This window comes from Strix uralensis, chromosome 1 (assembly GCF_047716275.1).
Source record: "Strix uralensis isolate ZFMK-TIS-50842 chromosome 1, bStrUra1, whole genome shotgun sequence".
Classification (NCBI taxonomy): Eukaryota; Metazoa; Chordata; class Aves; order Strigiformes; family Strigidae; genus Strix; species Strix uralensis.
In genome coordinates this window covers 104,352,571-104,368,362 of record NC_133972.1, presented here as the reverse complement: position 1 = coordinate 104,368,362, position 15,792 = coordinate 104,352,571, and the positions used below count along the sequence as shown (strand labels likewise).

At 37.7% G+C, this 15,792-nt stretch overlaps 1 long non-coding RNA gene across 1 annotated transcript in view; it reads right to left on the bottom strand.

The window, feature by feature from the left end:
* Positions 1-6,095: 6,095 nt before the first annotated feature.
* The window catches only part of LOC141954066 (uncharacterized), a 33,673-nt gene continuing 23,976 nt past the window's right edge, over positions 6,096-15,792 (bottom strand). Inside the window, exons 2-4 of the long non-coding RNA XR_012632078.1 lie at positions 10,761-10,844; positions 7,643-7,678; positions 6,096-6,264 (exon numbers count right to left, since the gene is read on the bottom strand). This is a non-coding gene — a long non-coding RNA (uncharacterized LOC141954066). The remainder of the gene's footprint in view (positions 6,265-7,642; positions 7,679-10,760; positions 10,845-15,792) is intronic.

Below are 15,792 nucleotides of genomic sequence, written 5' to 3'. Positions count from 1 at the left end.
ATTATGAGTCACATCTTTGTAAATGTATGCTACATGTATATTATATTAAATATCTCCAGTAATTTAGTCATGAAACAACATACTTTCTGTTCCTTTGAAACAGTGGTGATTCTGAGTATTTTGCAATCCTATTCTGATTTGAAGGCAAATGGGTGTTGTTTTCCTCTCATTAGCAATCAGCTAAGTTGTCCAGTTTGTATCCACTTGCCAAAGTTAATATTTGTGCCTAACATGATCATTGGACTATCATACAAATAGACTGTCAAAGCCATTCCTCAGAAAATCATGAAGACTGTGGGGAACATCTGCCAACCTACTGCTCCTTCTGAAAGTGTAATTCTTGATTAGTCGATGGAGTTTTCACAAGAGATCAGCAATACATATGAATTAAAATCCCTGACACGTGTGTTTCAGATAATTTTTACTTGATTTCACTCATAATTCAGACTTCCCTATTCTTTTTAATAGTTCATTATATTTTCTTTTCCTTTTTCTCTTCATGTTTTGGTCTACTTTTCTCAGGTTTCTAATTTTGTCATGTTCCAGGTGGAAAGTAAATATAAGGTCTTCTTTGTCCTGCCTTGGAATTGCTCAGATAACTCATTAAGATGAGAGCACAGTCATTTTCCAAGAGAAAGAGACTGCATTTTAGTTTTGATGTTTCCAGTGTAAAAATCTCAATGTCATTAACGGTTCTTCTAAGCTCACAAGCAAGAACTATTAACAAAATTTTGACATTTTGCGTTTTCTTTTGACAATTTCCCAGTTAATTGATCATTAAGGCAGAGATCACACTCATGCTCTGTCCTTGTCCCTCACAGACAAAGATCTCTCTATGGTACCAGCCCCCCAAGACACACACAGACACAGACAGACACACACACACACAGAGAGTCTCTTCAAGGCTACTTGATCCCCACAAAGACCCATGCTGTCTGAACCACCAACCCTGGGGCGGAAGGAACTGCCCTGCCCTCCCCGTGGGAGTCATTGCATTTGGCAGGGGAGAGATGGACCTGGCAAGGTTTGCTTGGGTGCTCCAGCTGCCCCAGCGGGACAGGCTGGATGCCACGCTCCAGGGGACCAACAGAAAAAACACTTAAACAAGCACTGGAGGAAGGGCTTGAGCCCTGGCCTGTCCCAGTGTCAGACGAGGAGCCCACACTGTGGCTTGCAGGGTGCTTCTGCCAACAGTGACCACATGAACCCTCACAGACAAAGGAAGGGAAGCGATCTATTTCTTACACCTGGGTGTGAGTTAGCAGCACCAGCTCATCACAAGACCAAAACATTAGCTCTTTTTTTGCAGGTTACAATAATTTCTTTCAAGAAAAGGTTATAGTCACAGTCCCTTTGTGTATCCAGGCTATAGTTTTCAGAATATCCTTCTTGAGGACAGATAAAATTGTTACTGTGTCTTCACCCATCTAAAGGAAAAGCTCAAGGATTAACGGCACAAAATGAGCCTTCTAGCATTTTTCATTTGCATCACGGTATAGTCACAATTTAAAGTTCACAGCCATATAGAGAGCTATGACAACTGTCATGTCTGAGCGTGGCTGTGGTGCCACTGTCAGCCAAGCTAGTTTGCAGCGGTTAGGATATGGCCCTGTGTTTTGCATGCATTTGTGTTATTTTTCACTTGAATGCTTCCTTTTATAACTACTCTCAGGTTCACACAAAATGCCCATGAACATACTCACATACACACAAGCCAACATGCACACATGCATATATGTAACCCCCCAAAAAACCTTAGAAAATGTTTCTTTTAAACAAACAATCATCACTACACAGGAACAGTATTTTCTGCACAGTCAATGAATATAAAATACCAGGTTAATGTGCTGTGTGCTTTATCCATTACAGTGGATTTGACAAATAGGTAATTTCTACTGTTTTTGTTAAAACACAAACCTAATTTCTTTGAAGTCTGTATTTTTTATATTTGAAAGTAAGTATCCCTCAAAAACAATCACCTTTTGCAATAATATTGTTTCATATCTTCTTACTACTCCATGGGATGAATTGCTCATGCAGCAGGCAACATTTAGCTTTATGTTTGCATACCCAGCGATGTGGCCAGGTTTCATAATGCTGTGAATACCAAACCATAAAACCGCTTTTCAAAAGCAAATTCATAAATGCACTCATGCATACCTTTTTTGAGTTATGAGGTGGCTGCAGATTTGGCAGTGCTGACTTGATGCAGTTTTGACAGGTTAGGTTAAAGGATTAAGTCTAGTCTGTCTTCACTTTGCCCTGGCTTTGACACACTCTAAAAAAAGTTGTAGGCTGGCTCTGTGCCTAGTATGACCTCTACATCTCCTCAGAGTGACAACACTTCCCTTTAAGGCTCTTCAAAGGTCAAGGCAGATAACTTGTTGAGTCTTCCAGATACTTTCTTATCTGTGGCTCTTCCTCCTAACCTCACACAGTGGAAGAAATATGCAAAACCTTGGAGGAGAATAAATCAGGTTTCTTGCATTAATAACTTGCATTAGATCAAATATATCAAGCTTTTCTTTATTATACAATCCTTATTTACAACAAACATCCAAGATCACAGGTCACTAAAATCAGATACGTGTTCCATATAAAGAGATCACTGTCCCTCTTCTTTTTGCCCTGGTTAATTTGCAATTGAAAGCAACTTTCAAGCACTTAAAATGAAAGAGCTGGGGAAATAATGATATGATGATAGAGGAGTTCAATGTTATAAAAAGGCCTGTAATATTTGTTTAACAACTGTTCACCTTTGAGAAAAAAATAAAGTGAACAAATAATAATGATAAGCACAGCCTTTTATTCTGGCATTATGCCAAAGACTTTTACAGAGAAGTATTGGTGTATACAAGATTCATAGAGGTTAATAGATTTTTAAAACCAGAATATCATCTGGTTTTCTATATGATTTAGCCATTTAATTTCATCTGGTATTGAGTTTAAGAACTTGTGACTGACTGCAAAATATCCTTTAGGAAAGAGAAAAAACAACTATTCAATTTTGATGTAAAAGTTCAAATTTAAAAATAATCATCTTTCTATACATAGTGTTATCCCTTTGTATTCTGATTGCTGGAGCAGGTGTTTTTGTCTTCTGAATTCAGGTGCCCTATTAAAGGGAAACACTTTTGGTAGTTAGAGAACTATATGCGGGGCACATACATCTCCTGGAGTACAATTCTTTAAGATACACTGAAAACTTTAAGCTTCTTGTAGGTTTGGTCATAAGGTGGCATTTCCTGTCCATAAAATCATTCCTGTAGCTCTTCTCTGAACACTCTCCAAGCTTTTACTATCTCTTTTGAAGAACAGATATCAGACTGCATTTTGGTACTGGTGTTAGTAACTTTGTGGACAGAGATAATACAGCTTTCTCCCTCTATTTGATGATTTCTTGTTCAGAAACCCAGACTTACACTAATTCTTTTAGCTGGAGCACCAGATGAGAAAATTTTTCCATTGAAAAAGTATTACCACCTTTTCAGGCTCAGTGCTTCTTAAAGTATTGTCTCCCTAATGTTAAATCCTGTACTTTTCATCCCTAGGTGTTTGGCCTTGCCTTTGGTTATAATAAAATGTGTGTTATTTCTTCCCAGTTTACTAAATGATGCAGAGGATCCTGTACAAATGACCTGTCGTCATGATGTTTTTACCACGCCATCTGTTTTTGTGGCACCTGCAAACCTTATCAACAATTATTTTATATTTTCTTACGTGCTTTTGTCAATGATTTATGGCTGCACTGGAGCAAGAACTGGTCTGTGTGAGACCTCAGTGGAAACATACTTGATTATGATTCTCTAGTAATTACTCTGTTGGATATTTATCATTTGTATATCACATATCATATCGTCTTATGATAGTGAGAAATTTGCATGGTAATATGTGGAAAATTGTAGAGACATTCAGACTGATCAGGCTAATAAAGGTACCTTTAATCAGCCCGTCATCTCTTAAGAAAGGAAATGAGGCCAGCAAGAACTATTTTATGTGAAAAAATATAAAAAATGTCAACTGAAATGAATTACATTCTCATCCTTTATTTTTCATCTCAGTTTTTCCATTATTTTGGCAGAGTCAGTGTCATCTTTACAGGTCTATCCTAATGATTGTTTTAAAATACAAATTTACTTGCCGTCCTTTAGGACTTCCCCACCATTCCAAAATTTTAAAATGTTGCCAGGAACAGCCCTCACCATTACTCTTGGATTCAAGTGATCAGAACTCTTCTTCTTTGTAAAAAAGGCCTTATTATAGTTGTCTAACTTGTTTCTGAAGTCTGTTTAGCTCTAGAATTGCAAATGACTTTGTGACCACTTTTTTTCTGTTAAAGAACACCTCATAGATGAACCTACTAGAGCCTATTTCATTTAAACTAAACTCAAATAAGAAGTTATAAACCCAGTTACCAAGTTAGAATGTAGCTATAAACTAAATTATTGACATATTGAATTCCCCATATATTTCTTTGAAGGTACAAATGAGTGACCTCAGTCTCAGGCCAGTTTGCGGCTGGTTTTCCATCCCTTTTTAGAAGAAGAAATTCAAGCAGGAGAGGGGAAAAAAAAAATCCTGTGAGGTTCACCATTTGTGGTTTTGTTTCCTTTTTTTTTTTTTTAAAGCATTACCAAAGACAATGGGTGCTTCTTAGTCTGAAGGAGTATGGGGACAAGGAGGTGCTGGCCAGTGAAGGGTGCTGGGACAAGAATGCCCCTGACTGCCCACAGGGAAGGGACGCCTGTACACCCCGTGTCCAGCGAGTTTTGGAGCTGTGCTGCCACTGCTTGCTCCTCAGCAAGGGATGCAGCCTAAAATGTGCAACATCTGCAAATTCAACTCCTTGCCCTTTCTGTATGTGTTTATCCTTGCATATTTCATTTAATTATTTTCTTCTACCTCCATGGATAAAAACAGACCCTTATTCCTTTTTAGTGCCAAAACATACGGTTTGTCATCTTTGGCAACACATGAGAAGATTTTGTGCCAGAAGGCAAATCAAGGCACTCCAGTGGCTTTGCCACGGCACCCTGCCCTATGTGAACATATGTACCAAATATAGTACCATATGCAGACTGCTCTCACTGTGTAGAGTGCTTCCTTGAGTACATTTTATAGTCACTACCCAGCAGATACATAGACATTTAGTAAAGTACTGAGGTTCAATACCTATATTCTGCTCTTCATTCTACACCCAGAAAGATTAAGCGTGAGATTTAATTTTTCTTTTTAAAGAGCTTACACATCCTTAAAGCTAATTTTCCTATGGACCTGAAAAACAGTTTGATGAATTTAAGTACTCATTGATTGTGATTCTAGAGTAGTTTTAAGCAGGCCAATTCCTACACGGAGTTATTATCCAGTGTGCACTGCTGAGTGTAAAGAGGACAACAGTTCAACAAGGAATAAAAACGAATTTCATGTTTTAACATTAGAGAGAGTAAAGAAGATCATGTATTAATTAAATAAAAGACTAAACAGGACAAACCTTTGGAACAACAGACATAACATTTAAGAATAAAATCAACATGGCAGGGTAAAGGTCGGAGAAGATCAAGTAAGACGCTAATAGTTGTGCTTTTTCCATTTTCTTATCGATCAATATTATGTTTTTCCCAGTGAAAATGCAACAGCAGAGTTATTGCTGACCTTTTCCTCACCCTTCCATTGTGTATAAAATCACAGCAAAATAACAAACAACTTCATAAGCTGCAGAGTTTTTTGAGCCAAAAAGCATATGTCCAGAAAATAATTGTTTAAAACATTCAGAGAAAAAATGTTCTTTCTATGATAAAAAGTAATCTACTTCACTCCTAATTGCACATGTGAAAAACTTTGTGCCAGCTTAAAAGTCAATAGTTACATGTCTTTTTTAGAAAATTCAGCAATAAAGTTTGTTGTTAATATTTTCAATAATTAACAAATCAAATACACTCTCAGTAATAAGAACAGGAATCATGTATACATTTAAATAACAAATAAAACTGGACATGTACATTTCAGTTATATTTTTCCGATTTTTGCTGTCTTCCTTTTCACTTTAATGCACTATGGATCAAAATTTTATTTATTAGTAATTATTACATATAATGCCATTTTAAAAACTAAGAAAAAGCTGTTGTAAGAACTTTACAGCATTACTTACTAATAAGGACATCGATGGCCACAGTGAGCAATTCAATAAGAAAATTGTGTTTTCTGTTCCAGCAAAATGAGGCTTTCCATTTTCTGCCACTGCCACCAGGAAGAATGACACAGAAACTGAGGCAAAGAATAAGAGAAATTAAAAAAAAAAAAAAATTAGGAAACAAATAATTTACAGTGATTTCACTGATTCCAGAACAAATAAAGTGAGTATTTTATCCCTTTTCATGTTTTTAGTTTGATCAGTTAAAATAAGGTTAGGAACAGAATAAAAGTTTACATACGGAAAGCTGAACTGATTCATCGTTGTTAGTGTCAGCATAAAATACAGCGATGTTATGACATACCATAAAGAAACACCACTTTCAAGTGAAGGAAGAAATATTTATATTTTTCTGGTGTAAATAGTATTTGCAGATCCATGAGTAGAGCTAATAAAAAATGGCTAATTCATTTATTGAAAAATAGTCACAGTTGTCCTTTCAAAAATATATACTGAAAACACCATCAGAAGTTAATAGCTGCCTAGTTATTGCCATTTCAAATGTGCATGTAGTGAAGATATAATTGTTTTACATACAAATTAGATAATCACAGGATTACCTACATCAAAGTTTAGCTTGATAAACTGTACGGTCTGGTGCTCAATGATACAGTAAGAGTATGTTTTCTTGCAGAGTGTTATACACTCACTAGATGTCCCTTTATGTGACATACAGGGTGTGGTGACTTTTGTAGACAAAGGAAGCCTCTTTGTCTTCATAAAAGTTAGAGCTCTTTCCCATATTAAATGCCACCAAAGGATAGAAGCATATAAGGTAACTTAAGCATCCATGAACATCTCAATATTACATCACAGATTTCAAAACCTGAACCTTGGCTTCAAAATATTCAAGATATATATACATAACAAATGCTTCGCAGGAGATCAGAAACCTTGCCAGCTCTCACAGCTTTCTCTGGAGCAGTGACATAGTTGATATTTACTCTGGAGCCACAACCTAGAAAGATAGGTGATAACTGGAGAATCTCCACCTTTGTTTAGAAAAGCATGTTTCAGCCAACCTGGCTGCATGAAGATGCTTGAAAATGGGGCCTCACTGTATTCCAGGAGTATTCTCAAAATGCAGATGGCAAATGCAGAGTCCCCAGATGCATTATTTATTACCAAGTCTCATAATTCATTAAATGATGTAACTGTTTTACAAGCCTGGGTCGTCATTTGTGAATATCTGAGTGTAGTGAGATAGAAACGAACCTAAAAAAATGTCACTACTGTGCTATACCATGCCACAGCAATTACTGTAGACAGTATGCAGCTCTCACTTGCTCTCCTCCTGTTCACTATCCTTACCTTCTTCACTAAATTGAAACTTATGCCGCTTGAAGTTACAGAAAACAACCTCCAACAAGAGAGAGGATGTTTTCTTTTCTAACTATTAGCCCAGCAGTTATAACATTCCCTTGAAACACTGGAAACACACTGGAAACTCACCGAAACTCTGGAACTCCAGACTGGTTCCAGTAAGATCTGTGTGAAAAAGAAGACATCTGAATGCAATAAAACACTGTGATGGGGACATGGGAAAACACAGAACCTTCTCTACTCCTTTTCTGCTATTTCTTACTGTAGAGTTACTGCTTCAACCCCATTTTTTCCATATTTTTAACAATCACTAGTACCCCACAACAATTCAAAGCTGAAATGAAAAGCACGTCACAATCCTCTATCAGGTGAAACACTGGCTTTGTGGAGGATATTACTGTTTGGATTATCAAATTCGCAAGGTGAATTTTTCCCACAGGTAGGCTTTGTGGTGGTTCCAAAATGGCTTTTTTTCCCTCACAAAGGTTGCTGTTTAGGGACACTCCTGCTGGGGTGCTATGGCTTTGTAAGAAGCACACTTCTATTTCTACTGACCAATACGCACGAAAAGGTATTTCCCTTTGGGTGCTGTAAGACTGTGTGGTTAGCAGCTCGCTCTGCTTCTTCTCCCCTACATCTTTTCTTAACTTTTGGAGGGTTTTTAACTTCTATTCCATTTCTCCTTCCTTCCCAGTTTCCTCATGCATGTCCCCTCTCTGTCCCTATGCTCTTCTCATTCTGCTTGATTGTCTCTCAAGCTGTCATTTTTTTCATCCATCCTCCACTTTTTCCCCTCAGCTTGCCATAATTTTATCACAAATGTGGTGATACACAGCTAATTTTAAAAGTATCTCTAACTTGTGGGTCACACACTTTCCCTTATTCAAATCACTTGCTATTTCTCATAATTTTCTGTGGAACTTGGACTCAAGAAGGTCTTTGTGGCAGCAGCTGCATTTTCCCTGCACTTTTCAGTGACACTGCAGATCTTGGTTGCCTGGCTAAAGACAGTTTGAAGGTCCTTCTATTTCTGCCTGGAAGGAGTCTTGGAAAGACATAGCATTTGAGGCCTGTGTGTAAGAAGCTGAACAGATAGCACAAAGGATTTTTCTAAGTGGAAGAAGAACATGGGAGAAAGAAAACTGTCTCAAGATATTTGAGAAAGAGAGCCTCAGCAACAATGGCAAAGAGCGGAAAGGTATGCACAGGGTATTGTTTGTTCTCTATATTTTTCAAAGATGTGACAGCTGGACTGTATATCCAGAAGTCTTCACAGGACATAGACAGTAATCACCGAATTGATCTTTGATGACAGGAGAGGGCAAGGCAGAGCATCACTTGAGCCTGTGAAGCTGAACCAGGTGACCACAGATCAGACCAGACCCAGCTGGGAGAGACCAGCTTACTTTCAATACTCATTTTTCTCCCTGCAGATTAATTAGATTTGCAAATACAGTAGAAGGGGGTATGAGGACTGTGCTGTTAAAAGAAGTCTTGGCCCTAAACAAAATATGAATTTGGTAAGTGGCCCTGCAATATCTTTCTACATTTCCTTTTTTTGCAATTTTCTGTTATTTTTGTGTTACGTGTTTTTTTCTCTGAGAGTTGTATGTGATTTTACATTTTCATGGAATTCCTACCACTTGACAGGGAACTGCCTGCCTGTGAAATCACCAGGAGATTTAAATTCCCCAAATTCTGAAGTGAATAGGGCTTTTCTGGGACCCTAAACCAAGCATTTTATTTTGAAAAGGATCCCTTGAAATAATTGACAACTCCAGCTCTTATTACTGCTGGTGGTTTCTGCCAGAAGGGCTAATGTTTGGAAGAGGAAAGTTACAAAATGTATCTTGTATTTAAACCTTAAGAATAAAGAATAAAACTTCATATCCTGGGAAAAAAAAAAAAAAAAGAAAAAGAAAAAGCATTTTCCAAGAACAGAAAATGCAATGTAGCTGTTTGTGGGTGAGAAATCTAGCACAGTTGCTGTGTGCCCATCAATCAGTGGCTGAGATGAACCCATTTGTAAAAGTTAATAGAGCAAAGTATAATGAAAGACAAATTGGTGTTATTAGTCTAAAGTTTATGGTTCAATTAAACTAATAATATGCAGTAAAGCAAAAAGAATAATTAGAAATTATGATAAATATACTTGGGTTTGTAAAAATATGACAAAACTTTACATATTTTGTTATTCTTTTTGAATATACTATCTTTTTGATAGCTTTATACACAGTTGCCTTGGGGCATACAAGAAAACCGCAACAGTAAGATTTAAAACAGATAATTACTTGAAACCAAATAGTATTAAATATGCAACATAAAATTTACAGTGGGAATTATCCTGAGAGCTGAACCAATTTGAGATTTTAAAAAATAAAAGGACATTTTAAATTGGTTCTATGAAATTACTTGTTTATCAGCTTTATAAATAGATAAATTATAAATATTTATAGCTAAGGATTATTATTCCATTCTCTGAACCCCCTAATATTTACAAAATACATATGATGAACTGATCTATTTAGCATGAACCAAACCTTTTATGTCCTCAATGCTTCTCTTTCTGGAAATGCATAAAGGAAAAACAGTCCTTTTCACTTGGCTAGCGCTCAGCACTGTCCCTTCCCTCCTTGCAGCGTGACATCAGGAAGATCAAGGAAACTTGTACCCTCTTTTCCCCAGAAAACCAGGTAGGGAGGTAGGAAGCCAGGCCAGGAGACTTGCTTACTGTTTAAACTGGCTTGTTCCCTAATCCCTCTCAGAAGCGTCCAGAGAACTGATGTGATCTTGACAAGCCTTCCAGCTCCATCAGGCTTTCCAACAAGACATGGCTCTGTCACCAAGTCTCCAGTTAGCCTGGGGATGTAGTGCTCCATTCTGCAAAGCAATGGTCTCCTCAGCTCAGGAAAACACTTATTACTTACATATTCTTATCTTTGACAAGAGGGCAGATTGGGTGCTACACCCATGAGCGCAGACTGCACAGACGTGGCCAGAATCAGCAGCAGCAGCTGAAGTTGGGACTTAGATTGAGAGGGTGAAACTGTATAAACGTCAGCCCAATGAATGTTACACTTAGCTTCTCAGCCTCCAAGTTTACAATACAATTTTTTTAAATTTGTTTTTTTAAAAAGGTTATTGGGATGCCAGCAATGTACTTTGGCCATTGAAAGATGGATGGGGAATTTGTATAAGGAGAATCAAACACAAATCCTACAGAAATAACCCCAATTTAAAAATTTACATTTAATCCATATCTGACTCAATCTGCAGTTGGTGGGACATCAGGTTTTCTTCCATCTGAATGGGGAAGCACAACATTGGAAAGCTGCAGAAGAAAAGAAAGTGGAAAATAAGACAGTAAAAATTTTGGTTTCATAAGAGGACAGAGGTCAGTTTTGAAATACAGTGTGAACGCTCCTATGGGATTTTATTAAATAGGCAAAGAAATTCAAGAGAATTTAACAACAGAAAAGTAATTGAACCAAGTAAAAAAAAAAAAAAGAAAGAACAAACTATTAATTCAAAAATTTCTGAAGAAAACAAGCAAGCCCAAGACTGTTCAACAAGATATTTGGATATATTTTATAGGCTTTAAGCATAGAAATGACCATCATATCATCTTCTTGGGGAAACTAAATTTCACACATGCTTAATTAATCAAATACCTTCCCTCAAGCCCTGGGCTGTGACATTTCAGTTAGTCAAAGGCAGAGGACAGCAGAGACCAAGACACTTCCAGAATGGGAACCTGATTAGATGTATACTCAACAAATACCCTCACAGCAAAGAAACAGTATTGTATTTCAAGAAATGATATCTTGCTTCTGTAGGATCTCTGGATGCTTTTGTCAACAAGATAGTAATCCCCTACTGTCAGAGTTATTTTCCACTATGAAATTCCTGTTGCCAGTGATCAAGTTACATCTTGATCTTTTCAAATAAGCTGAGCAAGATGAGCTCTGAAAGCCTCATACCATAAGACTTGACTATTTTGATCTCACATAGCCAAATATTTTGAAAGAGAATGCCCTGAAGAAAAGTTTTACACTTTTTCCCAAAACCAACTTAAATATAAAACCCATAACTTTCATGAAAATTGCTTTAGACTAGATGCTTTTAACCACAATTTAGCCTAGAAAGAGGCAAAATGTTGAGAGGCTCTTACTACTTTTATTCATCACTTCCATTTTCTTGCCTTTTAGTTTGGTAAATTAATTGCAACAACTTGACCTCTACTTATACTCAGAAAACACATCTTTTTTTTTGGTACATTTGTACTTTGAAATTTTATAACAGATTGCTTAGGCAAAGTTATTACAACCTATACAGTAACACTTACCTACTGCAATCATTGATTCAAATCTTGTCTCACTCAAACTTCTAGTTTCCGTCTATGATTGCTTAAATATCAGATGTTTGGGTATTTTTCCCCTTCCTATTAGTTGAAAGACTTTCAAATTTATAAAGAGTTTCCTGCAATAATTTCAGTTAGAACTGAGAAATAGTCTCCACCTAACAATTTAGGAAATGCATTATTATATTTTTTCTTGTTAACTCTCTGGGGAAAGATCCTCAAATAAAACTGATGTGTTGTTAGCATGAGTTGTTCTTCCCCTTCTTCCCACATACATACAGTTTACAGATTACATACAGTTCCCTGGAATATTTCATATTTGGAATTCAAAGTCTTTTGAATGTTCTCACTAATTTTCATAACTGTATCATAATCCTGAACTGGTTGAACACAATAGCCAGTAAGGCCTACACAACCAAAACATGCATGGCAGGCAAACCTTGACCAGCTTTTCCCTCTTTCTATTTGCTACACTTGCACAACAGCAGAGTTGGAGAAGCATGCATTTGAGTTGACACTTGTCATTCTCTCTAATACAAGTCAAACCACTTTTCATGCCCACCTTGGTCTAAGGGATGACGATCACTTCGGACACCAGAGTGAGAAAGAAAAGGCAGGGATAAAGTGAAAGCGATTTCTTTGTCTGCCTAGGCTTGGACAACACAGAGTATTCTGCCTTGCCCATTCCCACCAAAAAAAAAAGATCCCTCTCCCCAGACTGTCACTCCATTTCTGCCCTCACTCATATTCCTTTACCATGTCCTCAGTGCTCCCACTTATTCAAGCTAGAGAGGATCACCTTTGTGGGAGCAACACTAAACAGTGCAGAGGTAAGGATAACATGAGCAATAGACATGTGGGAAGGGGAAAATTGAGTCTGGTGAGAGGGACCGTCCCTGAAACAGAGTTTTTTCTGCAGGAGGCACCGGCTTTGGTCTCTCTGTGAATTCATTCATTTTAATGAGATTTTGATTCTGTCTTGGAAGTTCTTTTTCCCTTCCCAAATTTCCTCTTGGAGAATCCGAGTACCATCTCAAGATCAGGCCTGGGGTGTCTTTATTAGAGTAACTTAGATAGGAGAAAATTAAATGAATGGGAGAAGAGTTTTAATTTTCCTATTGGTGACTCAATACATTCTTCACAACATTTACAGAGAGCACTTCTGGTGGGAAGGAAAAACTTTCTGCTTTGTGAGCTTTTATTTTCAGTTAAGGGAGTCAAAATTACAATCTTCAACCCCTTTCTCATCTGAGACAATGCAGGCACACCTGCCTCAGCCTGGGAGCACCTGAAAGTCCACGAGCATCTCATTCACAACTCTAACTCTATCCCTACTGCCAGTCATTTCTAAGAAAGCTCCCAGGACTTCTTTGGGGATCTCTGAGAGGCCTGAAACTGCTTTGTGCTATATGGAGAAGTTCCTCCACCAAATTTGTGCAAGGCCAGGTCCACCTTCTCTTTGCACAGCAGGGAGAGCACTCACTGGTAAGAGAGACCAGGACTGAGTAATGGATTTCCCTCAGGTACCAGGAAGCTTCCTAAATTCCTGGCTCAGAGCTATTCTGGACCAAAATCAGCCTGACCTTATGTCTGCAGAAGGGGTCAAAATTTGGATGGGGTATCATTAAATCTGAATTAAGACACAGAGAAATCAGCGTGAGTGTGACAGCCTAACCTGGTAGTCAGAGCACTTGGTGGGCAGAAAGGAACTCCTGGAGTATATTTAACGGCTGTTTGATTATTTAAAATGTTCATTCAAGCAGAAGCTTTAAACCATGCCTTCCCTCTCCTTGCTGAGTGCCCCAGCTCACAGACTCAGGAATATGCCTGGGTCTTCACACACTTTTTCCATCTGATCCAGCAGACTTCTTGTTTGTACAACTCAAAGCACCAGAGCATAAATGGGAAGGTATGGGCTGTGCTATCCTCTGCTCAGGGAAGCCCACAGGCTCCTGCTGAGGGATCCCAGGTGCCAACTCCGATTTTCTCAGGCAAAGAAAAGGCTTCACACCAGGCAACCTAAAGACTCAGTCCCCAGTCATGCCAGAAACTGTCAGAAAATCCTAGCTTGAACTAGATGTAAAGAAGTGTTTGATGGGCAAAGAAAACCACAGCACATTTCCACAGCCTTTCCTGATGGATGCCTCTGGCAGATCCCCACTCTGTGCTCTGGCTGCTTGGAGTCCCCTTCTGTGGCATGTACCCTTCCTGTTGGTCATGCAGGAGGCTCAGGGACCTGCCCAACATAAGATACAGTTACAAACTATAGCTGTGGCATATACTTCTCAGGATTGCATTGTACCTCTAGAAGAAACCGAATTTCAGCCAACATTGAAATGCTTTCCAGCCTCGGAAAGTCAGTCGCTGCTTTCTGAGCCAGCAAGTACCCTGAAGTCCTGTGGGAAGCCCTGATATTTCTGAAGAGGCCTCGAGTCTAAATCAGCTGAGGGAAATAATGGTCGTGCCTTGAAACTGGGCATAAAAACATATTTTGTAAGGGCTAATCTTCACGTTGTCCTGCACTTCATTCCCTATTTCTTTTCGGGATTTCAGCCAGAACCCAAGTCTGTATGTCTTTTCAAACAAACCACAAATAATTTTCCCTATTGAATTTGTTTGCCATTGTAGTGACACTATTTTACAGCACACCAAGAATTTCCTGAGTTTTTTTTAATATTATAACAATACCTCAGTTTTAATTACTTGAACAAAAGGGTTTCAAGTCCGTCAGAGTGCCTTTCAAGGCCTGCAAAGATATTAACTGATTCCATAACCAATTACCTACATTTTCCTTTACTTATTGCAAATGTGACCTTTTGTTAGAGTTTGATTGCAAGTTTCCTGCTGTGGGTATATAACTATCTGTGTGTCTGAGAACGGCTGCCCTCCACTCATGTGATGACTGCTGTTAATTTTAATACACTTTGATGGCTGGAGAACAAATAAGTGTCTGTGACACAGAGCAGAGACATTTGAAGGTGGATAAACTACCACTTTAATGAGTAGAAATCAGCAAGTAAAGGGGCCTTCCAGTGACAAACCAGAAGACCTTCAACCTAAGCAAAGCAAAGTATTTTTCAGTCTGGAGGGGATTAAAAAATATTCCTACTTTCTGTATACAGGTAGAATAACAAAACACCCCATAAAAATGACACTAATTATAGAAAAGAGGAATATATAAATGAATGCTCTCAAGAGATAATCTATTCCTCTTATAAATAAAACTATCTGTGAGAAAATATCTCAGAGAAACTATTGCAGTTGTATATTTTTATTACCTGTTGATAGTAATTCTCTGACATACAAAAAAATTGGTTTGTAGACCTGTTTTCTCCATACTGGCACTGTATTATTGTTGTGCTTTTTTTTTTTTTTTTTTCTCTCTTGACTCCAAAGACAATCCTCAGGCTAAAATCCTACCTCTGAAGAAAAATATACTGACAGATTTGTTGGAGTCCAGAGAGAGCAAGAATGAAAATTAGGAAGCTGAAAGGATTCACTTGCAAGACAAGATTAAAAACAGTTACTTACCCTAAGTAATGATCAAGGTGAAATGTATTAATTCTTTATAAATATTTAAATAGTATGAATTCTTAAAAGTGCAGGGAATAAATTAACAATAGCTAAAGGAGTACTGGGATATTAGAAAGGTTGTAAATTGTCTAAAAATATGTAGACCGGATCATTTATTGTACAGGAAAAAAAAAAAATTCAAATTCTTCAAAGAAAATGAAGAAAAAATATTTTCTGCTTATGTAAAAAGATATTGGACTAAAGTTTGGCTCTCAAAGCTGCATTTTTTTTTTTACTGTTATTTCCATTAAAAATACACAACTGCACAGGGAGGTTCCATTGTGCAAAACCAGGAGACAAACAGAAAAGCCTTGCACTTGGGCTCTTCTCTTCCTTTTCTATTTTT